At 50.7% G+C, this 15,000-nt stretch overlaps 2 protein-coding genes across 4 annotated transcripts in view; one reads left to right on the forward strand and one right to left on the reverse strand.

Annotated features, from left to right (window-relative positions):
- The window catches only part of LOC123516173 (voltage-dependent L-type calcium channel subunit beta-1-like), a 190,434-nt gene that overhangs the window by 114,476 nt on the left and 60,958 nt on the right, over positions 1 to 15,000 (reverse strand). The gene's annotated exons all lie outside the window — the stretch shown is intronic.
- The window catches only part of LOC123516175 (protein abrupt-like), a 238,935-nt gene continuing 238,401 nt past the window's right edge, over positions 14,467 to 15,000 (forward strand). The window contains exon 1 of one of the 2 annotated variants that reach the window (XM_045275358.1): positions 14,467 to 15,000. This exon is cut by the window's right edge and continues 11 nt beyond it. The gene's annotated coding sequence lies outside the window, so the exon portion shown is untranslated. The other variant, XM_045275356.1, reaches the window with a different exon arrangement.

The raw sequence follows: 15,000 nt of genomic DNA on the forward strand, positions 1-15,000 counted from the left end.
GTTGAAAGGCTGAGGCTCCCGTTACGAGACTGACGGACCAAAGGAGAGGGTGAATGGATCTCTCCCTCAGGTGTACTTTGAAGGAGTAGGACCCAGGTGAACGTACTAAGCTAAAAATGGAGAAGGAAAGTAAGACAGATAGATTAAAGAGTTCATTCCCTAAGCAAGAAGTGGCAAAAATATTTTCATTTTCTATTTATAGATTGGGAACTTTCGAACGAGCTCATTATTAAGTCACCTGTGATATTAAAAATTGTCCCTCTCTAGGCTCACCTTTTTACCTGCTACCTTTGTGAGGCGGCAACTCTCAGGTGTCAATGAAAAAATAATAAAAGGTCGTGGAGGAGATGAGTGTTCCCCAGGATGGCCCAAAGCAACTACGCGAAGGTAAAGGTTCAAACAGAAAGCTAGGGATGGAGGCGCCGCGCACACCCACACAAGCCTTTCCCTCATACCCTGCGGCACACGTCTCATACTACACCGCCCACACATCACTTGCATCGACACGGCACATCACTCACCACTCACCCACACACACACCCAGACATCCACACATCCACACATCAACACACGCACATACGCAGAGAATTTCATAACCAGTAACAAATAATTCACCCCGCCATTCACCTTCACCATTGCAACCCACACGAGCAGCGCCTACACTCCCACACCCTCACCGCCCATAGCTACGCTCGCCTCACCCATACACTCCCCTGTAACTGATCTCTACCTCAGCCTGATGACACCCAAGCCGCCCACTGACCCCACATTCACTTTCCCGGCTCGTTCAGTGTACCTGTACCTCCCTGCCTCACCAATCCCTGCACGAGACACCTTGCCCTTTGGTCACCTTGCACCTCGCACTCCCTACACATCCCTTATTTGTCCCATGCTTCCCACCATATCACTCACTCTATACACTCACACACTCTTACACTACATCTTGCCTTCACACACTACACAACAGGTCCTTATCTCTCATATACCCTGACCACTACCTTATCATAATTGCTCACCATTTCCACGTCCTCCCGGCAATGTCTCAATTATATTTCCTATCAATAGACACTTTCTTCATCTAAATCCTTTTAAAGTGTATCATTCCTAACACAAATCGGTATAAAATTTAACCCCTTCAGTACTGGGACACATTTCTACCTTGAGATTTATGTAAGATTAGACCATTTTATTGACATCAGGAAGGGTCTACGGAGGTCAGAGGATTAATGGCCACAGTGATCAATATTTCAATCACTACATGAGTTTCTGAAGTTGTGTGGAATCACTAAATAGTAAGCAGAATGAATGTGGAAACGCGTTTGGTACTGAAGAGGTCAAGCAATTCCACTCCAATATCACTGCTAATTTTACACATATCTCTCACCAAGCCGGAATCCTGAACGACATCAATACGACTACAGAGAGACGACCCGCCCGCCTCGCTTCTCTTTCTTTCTCTCTCTCTCTCTGCCCTCTCCCTGGCCTTATTAAGTGTGCATCTTAACGCAAATCTTAGCGCTCGTTTACTTTACGGGGAAGCGGCGGAAATATTGGGTAGTAAGGCCCCTGTGTGCCCCGAGGGAAGGCAATATAGCCAAACCAAACACACGAGGCAAGTCACGTCCCGTCGCTTTGTTTCCTCCTTCATACCAGCTGCCTGTGGGAGGGTAAGGGTGTGAGGCAGCCCAGCAGTCCCCGTCCTTACCGTCTTGGCTATAGGGCGCGGCTATGCAAGGAAAAAGAAGAATAAACGGGAAAAGAGTACGAATAGTGGTGATATTAAGGGTGTCATTACGATATAAGGGTGTGATAAAGTATACACACACACACACATACATACACACACACACACACACACACACACACACACACACACACACACACACACACACACACACAACTAATGCTACAACAGTTCCAGGCACTCACACCACCACCACCACCAGCGCCACCGCCACACGCCGCGCGGCACTAAGGGTTGGCGTCGCACTCTATAACTCATTAGGAAAGTGGAATTCCTTATCTCTGAAAGGCAGCCAGCAAAAACTAAGAGGAAAAAGACTGATAAAAAATAGCGAGCGTGCGCGCAGGAGAGAGAGAGAGAGAGAGAGAGAGAGAGAGAGAGAGAGAGAGAGAGAGAGAGAGAGAGAGAGAGAGAGAGAGAGAGAGAGAGAGAGAAAATAGCATCCGATACTCTAATACTGAATCACTGGAGGACATCACGTCTCATTTAATTCATTCCAAAGAGATTATTACAACAAAGAGATCCACGGCGTCCTCCTCAGGCCGTGTATCCCGCCCTCCCTTGATTAGGCCCGAGCCACGGCACCCCTCGCTAAGCCCTCACACCCCTCGCACACCTGCCAGGTACTACCACCCACTACTAACACAATAATCAACTCTCAGCCACCTCTTGCTTCTCTTAAAACCAAATAATCGTCTCTCTGACCTTCCTCCTCCCCCTTCTTACTTTTCTTCGATTCCTGTAGGACTTCTTCCTTTCTCTTCCTCCTCCTCCTCCTCCTCCTCGCCTCCCGACGCTGTCTCCTCAAAGTTAGTTCGGCATGGCTCGGCCGCCGCGGCAGTGACCCTCTTCTGCGCCAAGAAGATGGGTGAAGTCTGCCGGACTTTGGCACTTGCTATGTGTGAGTACAGCAGGATGGCTCGTCAATACTGTCTGCGTCATGCCTCTCCCCTCACTGTTCCCGGAGGAGGAGGAGGAGGAGGAGGAGGAGGAGGAGGAGGAGGAGGAGGAGGAGGAGGAGGAGGTTAGGAAAACCATAAAACTTTAGCTTTACACATCAACTTATACTAATTTCATATATAAACTTATAGTATGCAATGAATCTTAAACGTCCTGCGCACTCCTGTAGCTGTTGTCCGGTGAGGTGTGCGAGTAGCCGTACCTGCTGACCCGTGGGAGAGAGAGAGAGAGAGAGAGAGAATAAGAAGTAATGAGGGCGGACACCGGAGGGCAGGCGGATGGGCGTGCCCATCGACCTACCCGCTCCCCCTCTGGTCTGCAACAGGATACTGTGGTCACGCAGGATAACTTGGTGCAGGTTAACGAAGATTACGTGACCGGCCGGACTCGCTAAGAGGCCCTACACCTGCTGCACGGCATTGCCGCACGCCTCGCCCTCCACCCTGGCCAGCATTCTGCAGTGAGGAGGACCAGCAGCAAGGAGGCAACAGGAAAGGCAACAGGCAGGCAGCATGTAAGGCAGCGGGAGGGCTGCAGTGCCAAAGGCCATGCCGAGGCGGAATCCTCACAAGGTATCAGGTTCACAATGAAAGGGGTTCGGCCAACCGCGAAAGCCATATTTATGGTCGGGTCGTCATTTGCCTCCATTTTCAACAACCCCAAACGACTCTACGGTTCACCTCTGTTGACGGGCCTTTACCCGCCGCCTGACGCCTTCACGGCAGCGGATGACGCTCTCCGCAACATAAGGAAATGAACGAAATCAAGTGAAAAATGTTTATGGGAGACCTTTTTTTAGATTAATGTGCAATTTTATTGTAATAAGTCCCTTCATCTTATGCTCTATTTTTCTTGATGAAGAGGTGTGGCGTGGGGCAGGGCGGTGACCTGCTTACTTTGGAAGGCGCCGCCCGCCACCACGACCCCACTCACCTCAGGAAAAAAATGTTTTCTGTCACTCTATAAACCTCTTGGTCCCTCGCCTCCGTTTTTATACAGATAGGACACCCAGTTAATCCTGTCTCCGTCAAGCGATGTGCTAGTCCTGTCGTGGGCAGCAGGAATCCAGACCATGCACCCCCTTCCCCATCCCTGCTGCCATTCCCTCCCTCCCTCCCACCCACTCACCCACAGGGCGGCTGTACCGCGCCTCATTAAGCTTTGGTGAATAAGGTGGTGAGCCTCGGCCATCAAGGGAAAGGAATCTCTCGTTCGTGGATGACTGCGTGACCTGCCCGCAGATTGACGGGTTAACTGACCTCCCTCAGCCTGTCTCGGTGAATGAACTACGTCACGCAGGTCACTGGTGCAGCGGTAGACCTTAAAATATGGACTGTGGGCAAGTTACAGGCAGGTCACCAGGAACAATAACAAGTAAACGTTAGTGTGAAGGAACTGGAATCCGACTGAGTTATGGCGCCGCAACAACGATATCATATAGCGCCAACTAGGGTTACGAGGAAACGCTACCTCTCCCATCGAGTAACTTCCGTGACTGGGGATCGAACTTGCAACATTTGGGCTGCAGGCCGAGCATATTACCACCAGACCGCCAGTGACATGAGGGAAGGTGGTGACAATAAAGAGAACAGGCGAAGTGTGTGTGTGTGTGTGTGTGTGTGTGTGTGTGTGTGTGTGTGTGTGTGTGTGTGTGCCGAGGGTGTGCTGAGGACTGCGAATGGAATCTAACGATGAATCTGAAGAGAATAAGCAAGTTATGTTGTGAGGATAGTACGTGACAAACAGATGGGCAGGTGAAGGTTGGGTGTGTAAGGAGGAAGCTGAGGCTGGCCGTGCGTCATGTGTTGGGGTGTGGCGGTGGGGAGAAGAGGAGGTGGAGGAGCGAAAGGGACGGCCGGCCAGGGTTCCCCATGACCCCAGCAGTATCTCACCATTCAGTGGGTCACCAGCCCGGCCGGCACGTCACGGTCATTGCCTCACATTTGTCAACACAAGCATCACAAAGCCGCGATGAGTTTTCTTTGTGGTGATACACACTTCGTGCAAGTCATCAGTACAGTCACTACCTTACCACTAACAACAATTAGATTACATAACAAGTCTCACCACGCCAGTCACACCAGTCATCACAAAGCCAGTCACCAAGCTATGCCAGTTATTTATCACAAGACTAATCCCGCCAGTTCATCCCCACGTCATTCTCCGCTGAGGCAGTACACAGTTCATCACAACCACGCCAGGCACATCAGTCACCACCACGCCACCACCATCACCAGCCCACATCAGCCTTCTCACCAGTGGCACAGCATCTCGTGGTTCCCCATAACGCCCCCGCGTTCTGCTTCGTACCCAGGCTGCGCCGCAGCAAGCGAGGGGTGACTCAAAACCATGACGCGGCTTTAATTAAGAGTCTTCCTTATAGGAGGACGATAATGAAGTACGTGTGGGGCCAGGCGGCGGCACCCGCCCCTACCTCCCCTGCTACGGCCGAAACTGGATAGTTTCAAAATCTCTTACTGGGATCTGACTGACCGTGACGTCACTTGTTTTGGTTGGTTTTATTGAAGGGCAGAAAACGTTGTGGAGCAGCAGCGGCGCCCCCATCCCCCGTCGCAGCCACACCAGTGCCTGACACTCAGCGGTCAGCGGTGCCACCGGAAGACGCTGTCAGGTGCTACACACCTCCCTTCCTCAACAGTTCTAAGGACAGCTGTCCTGCGAATTACTTTTATTTTCTCTCCACGCAATCATGACTTCATTTCTATTTTGAACATGCAAGACTGTATACTGTAAGAAAGAAATTGCACAATTCTGCTCAACTTCTCTCCTCCTACAGTTTTACTTCTAGAACCAGTATACGCAGCTCGTGATCGCTTCCCTCCTTTCCACCGCCGCCCTTATAAGGATCAGTTTTATCCTGGCTGGAGCTGAGGAGCATCCCGGTGGTCGCCCTGGCAACACGCCCCGCCCCTCCGCCATCCCTTGTTGCCCTGTCTCCCGTAGTCACATAAATACATTTCCGTCTTCCTTCACAGGCAGCAGAGTCATCCAGGACTGCGTCAAGCCGCCCCGTGCCCCGGCTCTGACCTCCCCACTACGGGTATACACTCATGCAAAGAGTAAACAAAGGAACTTCCTACTTTGCCGACTATGATTATACACTTCCCTGTGTGTAATTTCCCGAAGCGCCACTCACCTGGTGACGCGAGTACACAAACCTCCAACCGTCACGTGACCTGCGCCACTCGAGAGAGAGAGAGAGAGAGAGAGAGAGAGAGAGAGAGAGAGAGAGAGAGAGAGAGAGAGAGAGAGAGAGAGAGAGAGAGACGAAAGACAGAGAGAGACGAAAGAGAAAAATACAGAAAAAGACAAGAAAATAAAGGAGAGATGAAAAGAGCACACTCCATGAAACTGTGGCCACGAATCCTGAGGGCAAGAGTCGCAGGTGGACATACAAAAAAAGGAGAGAAAAAAAAAACATCATGCATCGTGATGAGGGAGGGAATGCAAAGCCCAGTCCAGGCCGCCCACCCACCCGCCGATGTTGCCGCCTCATGCTTCACTCCCGCTCAAGCTTTCAGGAGATCGATCAACGTAAGAGCAAGCGAGGAGTCTGGTAAGGAAAGGTCAGGTGAAGCTTTATCACTAAAACCACTCTATCACTGAACACCGAGAGCTTATTAATGTGTGTGTGTGTGTGTGTGTGTGTGTGTGTGTGTGTGTGTGTGTGTGTGTGTGTGTGTGTGTGTGTGTGTGTGTGTGTGTGTGTGTGTGTGTGTGTGTTGTGGGAAGGAGGGGGCGGTAGGTGACGAGCGAAATGAAATACAGACACTCATGCACATAATGATACATACACACATACAAGTAAACACACACACACACACACACACACACACACACACACACACACACACACAAGCATAAAAAAGCGCACATGAATTAAAGAATCAGAAAAAAAAGGGAAGCCGGAACAAATAACGAAACAAAAAAAAGAAAATAACATAAAAGAAAAGAAAACACCACGAAAACGAGACAGGTAGAGAGAGAGAGAGAGAGAGAGAGAGAGAGAGAGAGAGAGAGAGAGAGAGAGAGAGAGAGAGTAAAAAACGGTTGGTCACGAGGAAACAAAGAGGAGCACTCATTCGCTTCGCTTCTATTTATCCCAGAGTGGCGGCGGCTGGCGGGGCAGAGGCTGGGCTAACAGGCTCACACACACACACACACACACACACACACACACACACACACACACAACATCAATACCAACGAAAACATCATCCTCACCCTCACCATCACCATCATCACCATTATCATCACCATCATCCATCCTTGCGAATCAGTGTTGCCACTCCCCGGTGACTTAAAGGAAGTAGCGAAGAATGCCTAAAAAACAGGAGGAGGAGGAGGAGGAGGAGGAGGAGGAGGAGGAGGGGATGGAGGTACGAGTATGAGATAGAGAAAAAGAAGGAAAGGAGTGGGAGGAGGATCAGGAGGAAGAGGAAGGGTTTTCGGGGCTTGGAAAGGTATACGAAGGGAAGGAGGAGGAGGAGGAGGAGGGGAGGAGGAAAGGGAGGAAAGGGACGGGAGGTAGAGGTAGGGGAGAGAGGAGGGAGGACCACTGGCACGACTGGCGGCGGCACGTAAGCCTATGACCCCTGCAAGTCTAGGCATCATTACCATCAGGGCGTCGGAATGTTGCGCTCAGCCGGCCGTCTCCGTCAGTGGCCCAGCGGACGATCCATTGTGGGAAACTGGGTCAAATCGAGAGGAAGGGTATACTTAAGTGAAAAATAATGCGGCTGCCATTTTTTGCTGGTGTTGGGTGAGCCGGAGGAGGAGGAGGAGGAGGAGGAGGAAGGGATGGAGGATGGGGGAGAGGAAGGAGAAGGAGGGGGAAGGAAGAGGAGGTTTTGGAGGTACCGGGGACGATGGGCAAAGCTGTGATGGTGATAAGACAGGGGAGGATCGTGAGGAAGGAGGGATAGCGTCTGACGATGAAGGATCAAGGTGGATAGAGAGGAAAGGTAATGCGGAGCGTGAGGTGAGGGCTGGCTGTGCGATGCGAGGGGAAGAAGAAGAAGAGGAGGAGGAGGAGGAGGAGGAGGAAGAGGAGGAAGAGGAGGAGGAGGAGGAGGAGGAGGAAGAGCGGGAGGTGAATGTGAGAGGAAGGAAGGTGCAGAAGAGAGGTTTTTAGTAGCGTGGGAAACAGACCTGTACAGAGAGAGAGAGAGAGCGAGAGAGAGAGAGAGAAAAGAAAAGAGAGAGTGAGTGAGATAGTAGGAAAATGCAAAGGATAAGAATGAATGGGTAAAAGGAAAGGATTTGAAAATAGGATGGAGGGAGAGTGAGGGACTTAAGAAGGGATGGAATGATAAAAGAAACGAGCTAAGGAATGAGGAAGAGAGGGAGGTGTAAAAAGGGAAAGATCTTATGGAAAAGAAGGATTAGAGGAAAGGATAGGATGAAAAGATAGGATGATAGGATACCAGGATAGGAGGATGCGAGATGGATAGGAACGGAAGGTGACTGAAGGCTGATAGGAAGTATGGATGAGAGAAAGGAAATATGCTTAAGGATGGAAATGATAGGAGAGGACACGTGAATGAGAGAGAAAAGTAAGAGAGGACTTGAAAGTGATGTTTAGATGAAGACGATGACAAAAAGTGATCATAAACGACAACAATTACTACTACTACTACTACTACTACCACCACCACCAATACTACTACTACAACCACCACCACCAATACTAATACTACTTCTACAACTAGTTTACCTTCTTAAAAAATCGTGGTAAAAGTAAAAAGACAAAAAAAAAAATGCTAACTTGTCCTTAAAAATCTTGCCTAGTCACTCCCACCGTCACCAGAAAAACACACCACCGCAAGACATGATCCACGTTAACACTGCACATTAACATAACTACTGGTCCGGCCACTAGCACCACCACCACCACCAGCCAACCAAACAACTAACCAATCAACCAACCTATTCATGTATCCTCGATTTTCTCTCTCTCTCTCTCTCTCTCTCTCTCTCTCTCTCTCTCTCTCTCTCTCTCTCTCTCTCTCTCTCTCTCTCTCTCTCTCTCTCTCTCTCTCTCTGTCTTTCTGTATACATAACAACATACATTAAACGTATACGTAGAAAACTTCCTTAACATTCAACCGAGTTTTGTTTCATTTATACACACACACTCTCTCTCTCTCTCTCTCTCTCTCTCTCTCTCTCTCTCTCTCTCTCTCTCTCTCTCTCTCTCTCTCTCTCTCTCTCTCTCTCTCTCTCTCTCTCTCTCTCTTCTTTTACTATACATAACAACATCCATTAAACACACACGCAAAAAAACCGAGTTCTATTTTTGTTCCACACACACACACAGACACACACACGCACACACACACACACACAGTAGTTAGAGCGCTGGCTTCACAAGCCAGAGGACCGAGGTTCGATTCCCCGGCCGGGTTGAGATATTTGGGTGTGTCTCCTTTCACGTGTAGCCCCTGTTCACCTAGCAGTGAGTAGGTACGGGATGTAAATCGAGGAGTTGTGACCTTGTTGTCCCGATGTGTGGTGTGTGCCTGGTCTCAGGCCTATCCGAAGATCGGAAATAATGAGAGCTCTGAGCTCGTTCCGTAGGGTAACGTCTGGCTGTCTCGTCAGAGACTGCAGCAGATCAAACAGTGAAACACGCACACACACACACACACACACACACACACACACACACACACACACACACACACACACACACACACACACACACACACACACACACACACACACACAAAGTTTTGGTGGTGCATGTGTTGCTGGCTAGTGCAGAAGTTCGGGAGTGTCAACAACAACATAAACAATAACAAGAGCGGCTGCCGCAGTGGTGGTTGTGGGGATTGTGCACTGGAGAGGAGAGGGGGAGAGGTTGGATGGCGATGGCGGGGGCAGGGTAAGAGCATCAGTAGTTCATTAACCTGGCGGCGGCGTTGGTTGACGAAGTGTGGACGTGGTGGTGACAATTAACGGTTGGGCGCCGCCAGCAACATTGTCCTCGTCACGTCTCGGGTAACAACGGCTGATATTGTGTGTTGCGACGTGAAGGGAGGAGGAGGAGGAGGAGGAAGGGAGACAGAGAGAGAGAAGGTGGAGAGGAGGCGGAGGAGGAAGATGTAATGGCGGTGATGGTTGTTCCGGAGAGTGATGTGTGTACGTATCAATGGTGTACGTAACTATGTGTGTGAGTCTGCAAGGTCGTGTTCCTATCTGTCTGTCCTGGAGGGAGCGGCGGGGCGCGTGTGTGAGCCGCCACCACCGCTCTGTAATTTAACCAGGAAGACACAGAAGCTTCAGGGGACGAGACTGCGCTTGATTGCCTTCCTGCGGGAGTCGACGGTGGGTGGTGGGGAGGCCAGGAGAGGACGGGTTACGGGAGTATATGGAAGCTAGGGGGTGGGTGGAGGGCAGGTGGAGCTACTGGTAAGGGTGACATATGAGAGTTGCGGGGGTGAGGTAGGCGGGGTTGTCGTGGCTGGGGTAATGTGGGCTCCGTGTGGCAGTGATGGTGGAGAAGGTGAAGTGGTACGTGCGCCCACACAATGCACGGTGTGGCTTACATATCCTGGCGCGTCCGGGATGAAGCCTCAGCAAGATATCTAGAGCAGCGCATGTGGGCAGTCTGTCTCGGTGTGGGTGGTGGCGGCGGCGGCAGGATGGGAGGGTAAGGGTGTAGGTGCACTGAGGGCAGAAGGAAGGGAGAGACAGAGAAGGGTTGATGAAGCGACGTAAGTAAATAACGACTCTGGGTTTTAGGTAAAGGTGTGGGCGTACTTAATCACTCACACATCTCGTCCCACCTTTCTGGGCCTCACCTGTCGACCCGGCGCCCACAATTCACCCCACCATCACCACGACCACCGCGGCAACCCTCCCTCCTCACCCCTCGCCGCAGCATGCATGGGGGAGTGAAACGACTGAGCCAACCCTTTCCTTCCTCTTCCTCCTCCTCCTCCTCCTATACTTCTCCTCCCTCTCCCCCCGGTCCCTCTCACCACACGGACAGGGCGCACATTACCTCCCTCCGTCTCTCTGTCCCCCTAATCCCTCGCCAGCCAATGGGGGCGGCGGGGTATCTGAGTACTGGATGCGGGTACAGAACTAGTATTGTTGACCGGGTGCTTCAGAGTCTTTGTGTGCGGCATTGTCTTGAGAGAATACCCTGTGCTTGAGGACCTCACGCCGCCCCTCCCTTGCTCCCTCCACCCCGAAGCTTACCTATACATCTGTCATGAACAACTCCGGTTTTTTTTATGTTCAGATGGAGGAGAATGCCGCTGCTGGGCTGACCGGCGTGTTCGTTGCGGTGCGCATGAGAGCCAGGGAGGGATGTGGCTGTGTGGTTGTGCTTGCTCCGTCCATCATCCCAAGCACTCCCTCCTTTACTGCTCTGGTCTTGATATCTCATCGCTGCCTTACACTCCAAAGCTTCTTGTCGCTGCCTCGCCTCACTCCACACGTAACACGCATCTTCCCTCAACCTCCTCGGAACTCAGTGAACTTGCATATATCTCAGTCTCGAGCATTCTTAGAGGGAGGTTCTTAGTATTTGTATATAGTTTATCCACATGAAGCAAGAACAAAATATTCTGGGGATGAGTTGGTGAAAGAGGAGTGGAATTCTCTCTCGTGCTCAGTAAATCATGAGACGCGAAGAAGATGGAAAGGTAAAGGGATTGAAATAGAATGCAAGAGAAAAGAGAAGCGATGAGAAGGAAGAGAGAGAGAGAGAGAGAGAGAGAGAGAGAGAGAGAGAGAGAGAGAGAGAGAGAGAGAGAGAGAGAGAGAGAGAGAGAGAGAGAGAGAGAGAGAGAGAGAGAGAGAGAGAGAGAGAGAGAGAGAGAGAGAGAGAGAGAGAGAGAGAGAGAGAGAGAAAAAATGAAGGGGGAAAAATTTTATCGAAAGGAAGTAATGGAAAAGAAGGCAAGTGATGGAAAATAAGGGAAGGAAAGGGAAGTAAACGAGAAGAGAAGAGGGAAGGGATGGGAAGGGAAGGGAATGGAAGGGAAGAGAAAGAAAGGGAAGGGAAGGGCATCAGGTGCTAAGGAAGACGTGACTCATGGTGTGGAGAGTCACGGGGAAGATGAAACATAGCGTGAACAGACAGAAAGGAACAAGTGGTGCGCTGTGAGGCATCGGGGAGCACCACCAGCACCACCAGCACCACCAGCACCGCCGCCGCCGCCACACACCACCACCGTCACCCTCACCCTCACCACCGCCGCCTCAACAGATCGATGCAGACCTACTCCCGCCCTGCACATTCTTCTTCAGATGACGCGGCGGCTCGCATCTTTTCTCCCAGAATACCTGACACTAACTTGAACGAAAGGCAAAAAAAAAAGAAGCAGCTTTTTAAACAGTGAATGAAGGAGTGTACAGTATAGTACCACTACCACTCTACCACTATGTACTACAGCGCTACTCATACTACAACTACTGGGACCAAATCACGCATCGGCTAGCTCCGCATTGCGTGTACTTCTATGCGGCTCCTACTCATCTTCGCCCCAACATCCCTTCGCCGCCGCCGTTACCAGCGATCACAGGTCATCATTGGCCGAGACGTTTCTCCAGGGCACACTTCCACTCGGTCTAAGCGGTGGCCTCGCAAACGAGTAACAGACAAGGTGGAGAGGGTGTGGGCGGAGTAACAGTGACATATATGGCGTTGATTAGGGTAGATATGGTTGAGGCGGCCGGCGGAGCCGTCCCTGGCTGAAAATGGTGAGGCCCATGGGTATGAGCGTTTGGTGAGGGACAAGGCAGCAGGCGCCACAGCTGGGCCGCCACCACACCGGCGCCACTTCTTTCACCTTGTAACTAGTCAGTTCATCTCCACAAACTGGGAAATGCAGAGCGTCATGCACACAGAGAAATACCACGCCCATTACTGTGTGTGTGTGTGTGTGTGTGTGTGTGTGTGTGTGTGTGTGTGTGTGTGTGTGTGTGTGTGTGTGTGTGTGTGTGTGTGTGTGTGTGTGTGTGTGTGTGTGTGTGTGTGTGTGTGTGTGTGTGTATGTGTGTGTGTGCAGTAGTCTTTATATTAGATAAATAGGTAGCCAAATAAATAGAATATTCAATCAATAAATAAACAAAGTACAAGCAATCACAATAGTAATGCAACAACTGTGGCAGACGGTACGGCAGTGGCCGCGCAGGACGGTCGAGGCAGGAGTCAGAGGGCGGCGGGGAGGAGGGGCATTGGACGAAGAGCTGTCGTAAGGTGATCACTGGGAGGGGAGAGGGGGAGGGAGACCTTGGCCCTGGGAAACTATCTGTATAGCCATCATATCTACATACTGCACCTCCCTAATGTTGGGATGGGTCAGCATCGGCCTGGCCTCAGCACCAGCACAGCACCAGGTCAACACAGCACCGTCAACACCCGAGACAAGTCCCGCACAGATTAACATTAAGTTCGCTGGAAGTCAGCCTGATTAGAATACGGCTGATCAGGTATTCGCGAGTCGGCATGAAAAGAGGCACAGCTCTTAACCTTCACTCACCCGAGCAGATGGCAGGGACCAGCCAGCACACACTCGTAGCGGCAACTCGATGAGCGCAACAACGTAATCAAACTCACAAACTATCTCTGACTCGGAAGCAACTGGTCTAAGCAGGGGTTGGTGCCGTCACTCCTGCAGCCTCGGGAGTCATGGGAGAATGAAGAGAGGCAGGAGGTGGTGACTAAGGGAACATACCACTGAATGACGCGTACACCATGTCAATTTCAGTGAACTACATCAACATGAACGTCAACACAACATGCACGCCTGGGAAACCACCGGCCTGCAATGACACACCAGCACATCAAGGCGCAGAACGACATATTTTTATTTTTCTATAGCTGACCGTGCTGGTTCTATTCAAGGGAGCTGGTGGTGTCAGCGTATTCCTGTCACTGCTGCAGTAAAGTTCAATCTTGTAAGCCTATTTGGTGCACGTATGGGATCAAAGATATGTCAGTATTAGTTAACCATTCTCTTATCGTGAAGAAAACAATTCTTAATTAAAAAAGATAATTACCATAAATAAAAAAAATAAGAACCAAACCAAAACATTACTTTCTGAAGACTCTCTCTCTCTCTCTCTCTCTCTCTCTCTCTCTCTCTCTCTCTCTCTCTCTCTCTCTCTCTCTCTCTCTCTCTCATACATACATACATACGCACACCAGTAAAGCAGTAGCGTCAGTTTCAAGCTGTAAGAGCAGCAGCATCAGTTTAAACAAGGAAACAATGGCCGGTAACATGTGAGGTAAAACAACTGCCGTCTGTGAACAAAATGCAGGAAAGAATGGAGCCTTGGAGGTAACATAAGAAGCCTCGATACATGATATCAACATAATCCTCTACAGCAACATCGGTGACTGTGAATTCTCATCGTCATAATGTTCTATTATCACCAGAATGAATAGCAGCATTAATATAACTAGTCATGGTGGTCAAGACGATAGCAATAGTGAGTGTATTAGCACCAACATAATCCGTAGTAGTAGTAGTAGTAGTAGTAGTAGTAGTAGTAGTAGTAGTAGTAGTAGTAGTAGTAGTAGTAGTAGTAGTAGTAGTAGTAGCAGTAGTAGTAGTAGTAGTAGTAGTATTGATAAGATGAGTTCGTGTTGTCGATGTCATGATAATGTTAGCAGTGATACAGTGATACGCGTCCCTCCGGCAGGCGACTGGGTGGCAGCCTGAGTCTCGGCCTGGTCCTGACAAATCTAAGCTGGCCATGAACGCACCTTTATCAAGGAAACAATCGTGGCCCTTGAGGCAGAGCAAGTTGAGCAAGATGCAAACACACTCCCTGACGGGGCTGCAACAGGGTATTTAAGGGCAACAGGAGCATAGTGACATGTGGTGGGCATCAGGGCAGAGTGGGGAAGGGGGAGGGGCGGTGCTCAGGACGGGACTAGAGGAGCGGTGAGTGGGGAGGCGAAGGTCTCAGAGTGAAGTCCCACTAGTCCCCGTCCAGCAGGCGCGCGGAGAGGGCGAGTGGTGGCGCATGCGTCCTGGCCTCACCTCCAGGCTCAAAATTCCCACCACGTGGATACAGTTTTTCTTGTCTGCGGTGGTCGTGGGCACGTGTGGTGGACCTGACGGTGTGTGTCGAGTGTGAACAAGGGTTGTCATCATGTGCATGGTCTGCACGACGGACCGACGCACGCGCAGGAAGTGTTGAGTCCCGTAGGCCCAAGCGTCGTGCCCGAATCAGCGACGCAAACCTACGCCAGGTCGCCCACACCTCTACGCTCTCCATGACCCACGCCTATCACCTCCCCAGTTTCG

The sequence above is a fragment of the Portunus trituberculatus genome, chromosome 40, assembly GCF_017591435.1.
Source record: "Portunus trituberculatus isolate SZX2019 chromosome 40, ASM1759143v1, whole genome shotgun sequence".
NCBI lineage: Eukaryota > Metazoa > Arthropoda > Malacostraca > Decapoda > Portunidae > Portunus > Portunus trituberculatus.